This window comes from Leptodactylus fuscus, chromosome 6 (assembly GCF_031893055.1).
Source record: "Leptodactylus fuscus isolate aLepFus1 chromosome 6, aLepFus1.hap2, whole genome shotgun sequence".
NCBI lineage: Eukaryota > Metazoa > Chordata > Amphibia > Anura > Leptodactylidae > Leptodactylus > Leptodactylus fuscus.
The window spans coordinates 21303227-21310624 of NC_134270.1; the positions used below are offsets into that span (position 1 = coordinate 21303227).

A 7398-nucleotide genomic window follows, 5' to 3' on the forward strand; every position below is an offset into this window, starting at 1 on the left:
CCAGGTCAGTAGTGGTTGACTGCTGAAATAGGCCATTTCATCTGATCATCACCATGTTGCAGAAATGCAGCTTTTTTTTTTGTTACAGATTTTGCAGCGTTTTTTTTTTTAACAGAAATTAGGAGTGGCATGAAAAGGATTGGAAAATATAAAGGAAGCTCTTAGATGTTTCCATCTGTTTAATCCACTCCTAACTTTGGCTCAAAAAAAAAACCAAAAAAAAAAAAACAGCAAAATCTGCAACAAAAAATGCTGCGTTTCTGCAATGTGGCGCCTTAGGAACATGGGTAGGTTCACACAGAGTATTTTGGTCAGGATTTTGAGGCCGTATCAGTCTCAAAATCCTGACCAAAAAGACGGCTCCCATTGAAATCAATCGGAGTCGGTCAGTTCTTTTTTCCGGGAGCCGTTTGTTCCCAGAAAAAAGAAGCGACATGCTCATTGTTTCAGGCGGATTCGCCTCGCGACATCCGACTGCAGACACGCCCTACTTACTAGGTCCATTCATTTGGGCCTAATCCAGAGCAGAGTGCGCTGCACCGGCATCCAGTCACAGCTACCCCTATTCTGATCCGGATCTGGTCCAAAAAAACCCATGTGAACTTATCCTAAAGTGGTTCTCCAGGACCTGAAGATAATGCTCACTAATGACCCAGTCTGATCAACTGTTTCAGCTGCCTGAAGGTGTATATGAGGTATATGGTTGGAGGCAGCTTGGCTCTCATTCAAGTGAACGGGAGATGCCATTCTCCAGTGCTATCATTACAATGTACGGAGTCGTAAGATGTATACAGGTTGCCGCTGCATACACGGTATTGATGGCTCCTGGAAACGGCAGCTTCACTCCCATTCACTAGACTATGAGTCTAGTTGCTATTAGATGTATACCTTGTATCCAGCTTCAGACATCTGAAACAGCCGATCAGTGCGGGGTCCTGGTGTTAGACACCCACTGTGGATAGGTCATCAGTATCCATTACCTTCAGGTACCCTTTAAGATGCTTTAAGTGCAGGGGACATCACATCACTACTCCATAGCTGCCGCCATGCTCTGTAACCGTCCGTTCTGATTGTCAAACCTAACAGTCCGGACCATCGTTCATAGCCTGGCTTAGTTAATGGTGGTGAAGTGCTGAAGCAGGGTCGGACTGGGGTGTTAGTGGAATTGTTTCTAGTGGCCCACTGCCAGGACTCTGCTGATCATCGGTACCAAGACAATACAGCTAAAGGTAACATATCGGGAGCCAAGGTGCTCACGCACTATACCATGTGCACTATCTAAACCTACTGTTACACCTTGTATGGCAAGTGAATAGCATGGATCCTAGAAATGTTACCATTACCTGTAGCTGCAGTGTCCTGGAAGAGCTGATCTGCAGAGGTCCTGGCTGTTGTATCATTGCAGATGTAATATTGATGGCCTATCCTAAGGACAGGTCATCAATATTAGAAACATGGATAAATCCTTTAAAGTGGTTGTCCAGGAACTGGAGCAACTCATGTGGTGGGCGGGAGGTAAAATAAAATAAAAAATACTGACCTGTCCTCGGCGCTCCCTTGTCCACCGCCAGTGTCCGTTCAGTCTCATGCTGGCGCCTCTTGCTGGACTGCCCTGCACCTCATGTGACCACTGAGACCAATTAGGTACAGGATTTCCAGAAATGAGTCGCCGCCATGAGACTGAATAGACACAGGCAGAGAACAACGGGGTGCTGGGGACAGGTCAGTATACTTTTTTTTTTTTTCACCCCCCTGGCGGCCGCCACATTGATCACTCCATTTTATAGACAACCTTTTTTAAGGGGTTGTTTGGGCCAAAAAAATTTTATGGCCACTTCACTGGTCCCCCCAATACAATGGCCTCTTTACTGGTCCCCCATAATGTATGGGGAACAGTGATGGGGCCATTATACTGTGTGGGAGCAGTAATGGGGTAACATCCTGTGCAGAAGGGGGACGTTAAACTGTGTAATGCACATTAAAGAGGTTGTCCAGGGTTAATCTTTTTTTATGGCCCATGCTCAGGATAGGCCATAAATATCTGAAGCCCCACATTGCAGAAACACAAAGTCTTTGGCTACTACAGAAAAAAAAATTCTGTGTTTTACAGAACCAGCAAAGTGAATGAAACGTAATTAAATTTACCTCATCCACATATTGCAGGAAAAAAAAAAGATGTGGAACACCCGCAAACTCTAAAATGCGTGCACTTCTAAAAACATGGCCGGTTACTTTCAGCTGCGCAATCGGGAGAAAGCGCGGGGAAAATGCATCAAAACCTCAATGAGGGTCCGTTCACACGGAGGAAAATGGCGCTTTATTTGGCGCTGAATTAAAAAGTCTGCCATTGACTTCAATGGGTGCTGATAGGTTGTTTTTTTTTTCCACTAGCGGAATTTTCCACACCAAATTCCTCACCATTTTCCTCCGTGTGAATGGACCCTAAACACTGTAGAAAAAAATACATTGGGATTCACCGCTATTTTTTTTTTCCACAGGGTTTTTTAGCTGCATCTCTTTCTTGGGCCTAATCACACTATAAGTATAAGGCCTAACACAGCGTCCTGCAGCAAAAAAGCGCTGCGGGAAAAATCCTGATGGCAACACATCAGTTTTTCCCACAGCGCTTATTGCAGAAACTCCACAGAGATTTCCTCTGAGGACTTTCTGCTTCCATTATACCTATAGGGAAACCACCGGTGTTACTGTAGGTATAAGTGACATGCTGCGATTTCCAAAACTGCAACAGTTTTGGAAATTGTAGTGTGTCCGTGTGTATTTTTCTGCAATGTATGGATGGGATTGCATACACTATATACCTACACACTCAGGCCTGGTTCACATCTGCGTTCAGTAATCCGTTCGGGTAGTCTGCATGGGAACATGCAGACAGAAAACTACTTCACAATCTACTTTCCTCTCCACATGACTCGCAAGGAAAACACATGCACCCCATTATAGTCTATTGGCTCCATGTGCTTTCACTGCACACCGCTTGCTAATGCATTTGGTAGTCTGATAGGAAGAGGGGTCCCCATGCGGACTCCCCGAACGGAATACCGGACACAGATGTGAACCAGGCCTTATACATATACCATACACATTATCATAGCATATATACATTTATATACATTCATATACAAGTCATATATGTGTGTGTATATATATATATTTTTTTTTTATATGAATACTATATATACCCACACTCACACATACACATTATTATAGCATACTGTATATACATACCTGTATACAAACATACAGTACTCACACAATATACAAGACACATACTTTACACAAATGTACACATATTAAATACACAGATTTTACCAAAAGAATATACTCACATTTTCCAGAAGACTGAACCATCACAGCAGACTGCTCCTGTCTTCCCCACACGCTCCGATGTGAGAGACGACGACTCACTGGGAGGAGGGGGAGGAGAGAGAGGGAGGAAGGCCGGGCAGCAGGGACGAGACGTCATAGAAAAGCAGGGATAGTTGCTGCAGATAAGTGAGGGATTACAAGCAGCCATTAGCTAATGCTGAAGCTGCACCTGGTGTCCTCTGATAGTTACTTTCCCTATATATTGGGAGGACACCATGTACAGCGTCAGCATCAGCTCACAAGGGGACTAGAACTTCTAATCTTCACCCACATTTCAACGTGCTATAATACTTCTGTATTGCAGTGCATTGTACATAGGCTGCCTATGTGCTGTAGGGAAAGGCAGCTAAGAGGTTAATTGGCCTTCTGGCTCTCTTGGCAATTTCATTGTGGGGGATCCAAGGGGCTGAAGGGGAAGCCAGGTTGCCCTCCAACCAACCAGATGGCATAAACACTTTGGATCATGGCATCTGAAGGGTAAAACCACAGGAGTAAGGCTAAGGCCTAGTTCACACGGAGTTTTTTGGTCAGGGTTTTGAGGCCATAAATGTCTCAAAACCCGGGCGAAAAAGATGGCTCCCATTTAAATCAATGGGAGCCGTGCAGGAGCTTTTTCCGGCGAAAGCCGTTTCTTCCGACTCCCGGAAAAAAAAAGTGAGGTGTTCATTCTTCAGGCCGAGTCACCTAGTGATTCCGCCTGAAGACACACCCTCTTCCGGATTCGGCCCATTAATTGAGCCTAATCCAGAGGAGGGTGTGTGGCTGGAAGCCGTTGCCATGCACCAGCTTTCAGTTCCGCAACACGTTTTATGGACCGGAAACTGAGGCAGCCTCCGCCTCAGGTTCTGATCCAAAAAACTCCGTGTGAACTAAGCCTGTGTTCACACTGAGTTATTTAGTCAGGAAACTGACTCAAATCCCTCCTCCTAAAAACGCCTCACCATACAGTCCTATGGGGAGGCGTTTTTAGGAGGAGGAATTTGAGTCAGTTTCCTGACCAAATTCCTGACCAAAAAACTGTGTGAACGCAGTATTTTCTGACTCCGTTGGCTAGTCTCAGGTCCTGACTTGGAAGTGCTCACACAGACACAGCTAGATCAGGGCTCTTAACTTATTTTGATTCAGGCTAAACTGTTTATATATTTTTCTTCCTCTCTCTTTTTCTCCTCTTATTTCCTGTGCTCCCCCCACCATCACTTTTCCTCCTGAGTTGCCCCATTCATTTGAGCCTACTCCAGAGGGAAAAGCCACGACTGTCAGAAGGTGCGACAGTTGTGGCAGGCGTAGTTTGGCCCGAGAGCGACACAGCTCCCCGCGTCACTCTCGGTGCCAAAATCCGCCCTTCCGCTCCCCGTGTGAACTAACCCTAACTCCCCCTTTCCTCCATATTGCCCCACTGCGCTGGGGTTTTACTTCTAAATTCATTTGACATTTTATGCTAAAATCTAAATAAAGAATTAAAAAACAAACCAGCAAAGATGGAAAAAAAAAAGCCAAGAGAAAATGAAAACAACCATAGACAGGGAATCCGGAGTCCAGTTGATGATCCTCAGTCACCTAGTGCTGTCAGCCCATGTTCACACAGCTCTTAATATATTACGTTTATCTTCAATTTCTGGCATCTCTAGCTAACATTTCCGGTTTCGCATACAGCAAGGTCCTTTATGGTGCAACATAGAAAGGATAGCCATGTGTTATATGTCAAGATATTGGAGATTTGCTCTTTACTGTATGACATCTTGCTGTTATAAATAAGAGCAATGCTGGAGTCCTGTACAGGTGTAGAATTGTGTCTGTACTTAGTCCTGGGGGGTGATCACTACCGTACATGTACTAGAGCACCCCTCTGTGCACATAATGGCGAGAACAAGCTACCCCATTTATGCCACCTCATCTGGATCTTCCTAAAGGATTCCAATTGGTCTACACATCAAGTTATTATTTTTTCTGAATGCTTCACGAATTTGCGTGTCAACCTTGCGCAGGGGCCATGCTAATCTTCTCTGTATCGTTCCAATTTTAGTATGTGTGCTGCCAAAGCAAGCAGCAAGTTTTTTTTCACATAGATTATTCAAATAGTTTTTGTGTCTTTTTTTCAGTGACACATAGGGCTTTATTTTTATGTTATTTTTATTTCTGCATATTTTTTCTTTTTTATATATACAGTCATGGTCATAAGTGTAAGGCCAAAACTGTGGAAAAAAAGGCAAATTGGACATATTTTCACACAAAACTCCAAAAATGGGCCGTTCAAAATTTTGGGTAAATAACTTTGCTTCAAGCATGTGATGCTCATTCAAACTCACCTGTGGCAAGTAACAGGTGTGGGCAATATAAAAATTACATCTGAAACCAGATGAAAAAAAAAGAGAAGTTGACTCAGTCTTTGCATTGTGTGCCTGTCTGAGAACTTGAGAATCAAAATTGTGGAAAAATATCAACCATCTCAAGGTTACAAGTCTATCTCCAGAGATCTTGATGTTCCTTTGTCCACAGTGCACAACACGATCTGAAGATTACAACCCATGGCACTGTAGCCAATCTGCCTGGCTGTGGATGGAAGAAAAAGATTGAAATGCAGGAGAGTCCGGATGGTAGATAAGCAGAACCAAACAAATGCCAAAGAAATACAAGCTGTCCTGCAGACTCAGGGTGGATCAGTGTCAGCGCCAACTATCTGTCAGGACACCCAGGAGGACCTCACTGCAGTTTGCTAAAAAGTGCATGATTAAGCCAAAATCCTTCTGGGAAAATGTCTTATGGACAGATGAGACTTAGGAGCCTGCACACGGAGTTTACAATCTCTTATTCTGAACGTAAAACTCGTTCAGAGTGAGTGGCGTAAAAAACAGATCCCATTAACTTGAATGGGTGCCGGCATACGCGCATGTCACATTGAAATCAATGGGAGGATTTTTTTTTAACCTATTGCTTTCAATCTGATATGCACGTATCATTACGATATAAGTATAATATGACAGCTGGGGGGGCAACATGGCGGCTCACTGGTTAGCACTGCAGCCTTGCAGCGCTGGAGTCCTGGGTTTGAATCCCGCCAGGAACAACATCTGCAAGGAGTTTGTATGTTCTCTCCGTGTTTGCGTGGATTTCCTCCCATTCTACAAAAACATACTTAAATGAAAAAAAAAAATGTACATTGTGATCCCTATATGGGGCTCACAATCTACATAAAAAAAATATATATGACAGCTGAATATGATAAGGTATCTGTTCATTTATTTCCACAAGACTGGGCAATATGAGGGGCATCCTCGGCCCCCACAAAGCCGGCAGATCACTCCAAGTCCTTTGTTCAGACAAAAGTCGTATCCACCAGAGAAGAATCATGTATGCACAAAAGAAGTCATGGACAAGGATAACATTAAGGCTGAAGCCCCACATTGCGTAAATGCTGCGTATTACATAACCTGCAAAGTAAATGAGATTCTGGCTGATCCCATCCAACGTAGCAGAAAAAAATCTGCAGTAGAAAAGCTGCGTTCTGAAAAACGCCCGTGTCTTTGAAAATCGCAATATGTCGATTATACCTGAGGAAACGCTGACATTTTCCCTATAGGTATAATAATAAGGCAGAGAAAAACTCAGCGAAAACACAATGAAAAATGTTGTGAAAAAAAAGTGTGCATTTCCACTGCAAATTTTTCCGCAGCGTTTTCTTGCTGTTTTTCACTACGTGGGGCTTTAACCAAGAATGGAAGTTTAATGCACCAGTTAAGTGGTGGCTGTGTGTATAGTGGTGTGCATTATATATCTTTCATATAGGGGGCGACATCCTTACAATTATTGCATGGCACACTGACTGCTTCATCATTGACCTTTTAAAAAATCAGCATGTGATACATGAAAGATTGCTGACCCTTGTGATAATAACATGAACATTGTCTATGCCAGACCATGGGCTGATATTTATCCACTGTAAGTAAGGTTCCAAAGTACAGTGAATGTACAGAGAGTGTTTTATAGTCATGACAGTTTGGGTCGGCCTTCATC

The 7398-nt window shown here is 43.6% G+C and overlaps 1 non-coding gene across 1 annotated transcript; it reads right to left on the reverse strand.

Moving 5' to 3' along the window:
• Positions 1–5327: 5327 nt before the first annotated feature.
• Positions 5328–5430, reverse strand: LOC142211029 (U6 spliceosomal RNA). Its single transcript, XR_012717129.1, has one exon. It is a non-coding gene; the product is annotated as a U6 spliceosomal RNA (small nuclear RNA).
• Positions 5431–7398: the final 1968 nt, after the last annotated feature.